The sequence below is a fragment of the Cetorhinus maximus genome, unplaced genomic scaffold (genome assembly GCF_964194155.1).
Source record: "Cetorhinus maximus unplaced genomic scaffold, sCetMax3.hap1.1 HAP1_SCAFFOLD_3238, whole genome shotgun sequence".
Classification (NCBI taxonomy): Eukaryota; Metazoa; Chordata; class Chondrichthyes; order Lamniformes; family Cetorhinidae; genus Cetorhinus; species Cetorhinus maximus.
The window spans coordinates 26,004-30,668 of record NW_027599159.1 but is presented as its reverse complement, the minus strand read 5'-3'; positions in this window follow the sequence as shown (position 1 = coordinate 30,668).

Sequence of the window (4,665 nt, the reverse complement as noted above, 5' to 3'; positions counted from 1 at the left end):
CCCTCGAGCCCGCTTTGACATTCAATAAGATCATGACTGATCCGATTTTAACCTCATATTGCTGCCTACCCCCGATAACATTTAACCCCTTGTTAATAAAAAATCTATCTACCCCGCCTTAAAAATATTCAAAGACCCTGCTTCCACCGCCTTTCGAGGAAGAAAGTTCCAAAGATTCATGGCCCTCTGAGAGAAATAAATTCTGCTCAATCTGTCTTAAATGGGTGACCCCTTATTTTTAAACACTGACCCCCTAGTTCCAGATTCTCCCACAAGAGGAAACATCCTTTCTATATTCATCCTATTAAGAGGGCGATGAAGGGGTAGTAGTGGTAATGTCATTGGAATATTAATCCAAAAACCATGCCTAATGTTCTGGGGGCAAGGGTTCAAATCCCACTATGGGAGCTGATGGAATTTAAATGCAAATAATCTGAAATTGGAAAGTTAGTCTCAGTAATGGTGACCAGGAAACCATTGTTGTAAAAACCCATCTGGTTCACTAATGTACTTTTAGGGCAGGAAATCTTCCATCTTTACCTGGTCTGGTCTACACGTGAATCGAGAGCCGCAGCAATGTGGTTGACTCGTAACTGCCCTCTGAAATGGTGCGGCAAGCCACTCAGTTGGTAGGACCTGGGCCTGTACTCATTGGAGTTCAAGGGCAATTGGGGATGGAAAACAAATGCTGGCCCACATCCCATGAAAGAATAAATCAGAAAAAGACCCCTCAGGATCTTATATGTTTCAATCAAGTTGCCCCTTACTCTTCTAAACTCCAGTGGATACAAGCCTAACCTGTCCAACCTTTCCTCATAAGGCAACCCACCCATTCCAGATATTAGTCTGGTAAACTTTCGCTGAACTGCTTCTAATGCATTTACATCCTTCCTCAAATAAGGAGACCAATACTGTACACAATACTCCAGATGTGGTCTCACCAAAGCCCTGTATAACTGAAGCATTGCCTCCCTACTTTTGTATTCAATTTCCCTCTCAGTAAACAATAACATTCTATTACCTGCATACTAACCTTTTGTGATTCATGCACTGGGACACCCAGATCCCTCTGTATCGCAGAGCCCTGCAATCGCTCACCATTTAGATAATATGTTTCTTTTTTATTCTTCCTGCCAAAATAGACAATTTCACATTTTCCCACAGTATACTCCATTTGCCAGATCTTTGCCAACTCACTTAACCATCTATGTCCGCTTGTAGCCTCCTTATGTCCTCTTCACAGTTTAATTTCCTACTTATCTTCGTATCATCAGCAAATTTAGCAACCTGTTACTCCTTCAAAGAACTCCAATAAATTGGTTAAACATTGATTTCCCTTCCACAAAGCCATGTTGACCCTGCCTGATTACCTTGAATTTGTCTAAGTGCCCTGCTATAATGTCTTTAATAATAGCTTCTAACATTTTCCCTATGACAGATGTTAAGCTAACTGACCTGTAGTTTTCTGTTTTCTGTCTCCCTCTCTTTTTGAATAAAGGAGTTACATTTGCTACTTTCCAATCTAATGGAACCTTCCCTGAATCTAGGGAATTTTGGAAAATTAAAACCAACACATCAGCTGTCTCATTAGCCACTTCTTTTCAGACCCTAGGTTGAAGTCCATCAGGACCCAAGGATGTGTCAGCCTGCAGCTCCCACAATTTGCTCAGTAACACTTCCCCAGGGATTGTAATTTTCTGGAGTTCCTCTCTCCCCTTCATTTCCTGATTTACAGCTATTTCTGGGATGTTACCTGTATCCTCCCTGGTGTGAAGACCGATGCAAAATCTGCCATCTCCTTATTTTCCATGATTAATTTCCCAGTCTCACTCTCAATAGGACAATCTTTTAAAAATATCTATAGAAACTCTTACTATCTGTTTTATATTTCTAGCTAGCTTTGCCTCTTACTTTAGTATTTCCCTCCTTATTAATCCTCTAGTTGTTCTTTCCTGTTTTTTTTATAGTCTGTCCAATCTTCCAACCTGTACGATACGCCACCATCCCACTAAGTAAATCCCCTTCCTGCCAGTAAGCTCGCCACCAACCAGAGCACAAGATTCCAACCAGTACTTTGCTTTTGTCTCCCTTAATATTATCTATTTTAACACCCCCATTTGTTACTTTGAAGGAGTGAGAGGAAAAACAAACCATAGACCAACCTATAGCGTCTGTTGCCATAGTAACAATTTTAATCTGTCCATCCAAAAAGACAATGGAATTGGAATTCCCTGAGAGCTTTACATCAGTAATGATCTGGGTTCCAAAAGGTGTAATATTCATTTAAGAACTTCCATAGCAAGAGTATACCTTTGTTATTTTTCAGGTTATTTTCCAGGTAGGGTAGAGTTGTATTATATCACCGTCTATAAGCTGCGTTATGATAGCTCCCCTCTTTTCCCACTCCTCGTTTGGCCACAACAGGTTTTGTTTTAAAGGATATGCTTGCCAATTCAATGAATATTTAACTGTTTGCATGCTGTGACAATAAAAGACGCAAACAGAAGGTTTCCTTGATTTTTAAAGACAGAAAAGAGAATAGTATTTATTCTACTTAACAATGTCTAAAAAAATAATAAAACTCTGACTTTCACACACACACAAATAGATAACAGAGTGGGAGGCCAGATTAAACAATTTAAAGTCCAGTAAAGTCAAAGGAGTATATGGTGCTTGAAGGTTGGTGACTTGACTGACCTCAGGCTGAACTCTGTGGTCTTTCTTGGTCGGTGCTGAGGCGGTTTAAAGATATAGGCGGACAATTTTTCTGTTCGTCTGAAGATAGCAGCTGTGGGGTTGAGTTCTTTTTCAAAATCTCTCTCTGCGGCACATGGAGAGTCAAAAAACAGCAGACAGGAATTGAAACTTGCAAGTTGCCTGGAGAGAGAGACCCGCACAGGAATCTTGCTTCTTCCGTGTTTCATGTGCTTGTACTGGTCCGCAGAGTAAACAGGTGCTTAAACAAAAGGTTAGCTGGCTTGTCACATGTCCCATGTCCCGCTCTCTTTCCAACTGCTGAGTGACCCAAATATGGTCATGACTGGGAATTCCTCTCTCAGCCAGAGTCTTTTGTCTTGAAGTGATTATGTCTAATGCTGGTTCCCAACCCAGTTGACCCTGGATGTCCTGTGAATGGGGACAAAAGATATGGTTCATTCACATTCCCTGAAGGTAATTGTCTTTGATGGGCTCTCACAGGCAGGTAGGCTCCACTTAATGGCCTTGGAATGTAGAAGGTGAAATGATGCAAATGTGCAGCCATCTTTGACTGATTTCAAGTCACTGGAATGTGGCTTTAGTTTTTCTAATAATTCAATTAGTGGTTTCCAACCAGTAAGTTCAGAAAGTCACTTCTCATAAAGCACGATTTCACAGCAATTGATCTGTTAAGATAAATTTGTTCACTATTGTTAAATTCTCTCATGTAAGTTGAGAAGGTAAACCTTCTTAATCTTCTTGTTAAACCATACCTATTATTTGTTCATTTCCTCTTGATGCCAAGATCTAGTTCTAGATTAATCTAGATTAATCTATAACGCAACTTCAATATGTTACAATCCCCATAGAGACTGATACCTTTAAAAAAAGATTTGCATTTCCAGTGACCAATTTGAGGGATTGCACGACAAGGTTTCAGGTTTTAAGGCTCTGAAGCTCTGAAGAAGAGTCACATGGACTTGAAAAGTGAACTCTGTTTCTCTCTCCACAGAGGGTACTGGACCTGCTGAGTTTTTCCAGTATTTTCTGTTTTTATTCAAGTTTTAAAACTTTTTAAAAGTTCATTCATGGGATGTGGGCTTCACTGGCTGGGCCAGCATTTATTGCCCATCCCTAGTTACCCTTGAGAAGGTGGTGATGAGCTGCCTTCTTGAACCGCTGCAGTCCATGTGGTGTAGGTACATCCACAGTGCTGTTAGGAAGGGAGTTTTACTGTAACATACAAATGAAAATCAACACCAACTAAACATTACTTGGTAGGCAACTAATACACTCAACTACAGAATAGACATACTTTATTAGCATCTTAACAACATGCCTTCTGCAGAATTGCAGTCTTTATAGGAACCAGTCCAAGTTTACTACTAGCTTCCAACTTCTCCCCATTTTTCTGAGTCCATAACACCCAATGACCATTAATGATCCTTTCTCTCATTCTTCCAAGAAATCCCAAACCAACCTCCAACAGCATGGCTCACTCTGGTGATCCCTTACCCTGGCCAAACCAGGACGAATCTTCTAGTGTCCTTAAATTCCCATGGGTTCTGTTCCTTTGACCAGAGAATGTCTTCCCACCCGCATCTGTCCGGTAGCTAACAGAGAAACTGCCTTCTCCCTCTGCTGACCACAGCAGCTGCTGTCCCTGTTCTATTTATGGAACTCTCTCTCTCTCCCTTTCTCCCTCCTGCTTTGCACTTTGTTCTCAGGTGTTAAACCTGGCATGTGGGTATCAATAGCACTTGACCTGCACCCCCTATCCCCATGGTAACCAGATCACATCAACTTAACGCTGGGCAGAACTAGCTGGAAGTCATATGTTCCCTTTAAAACTTGAATTAAAGGAGACAGTTTAAAACATAACCATTTTATAAAACATCTCATTCTTAACAAATGCTGTATTGTTACATTTTATCAATAGGAAAGACTTGTTTTACATAGTTCCTGGGT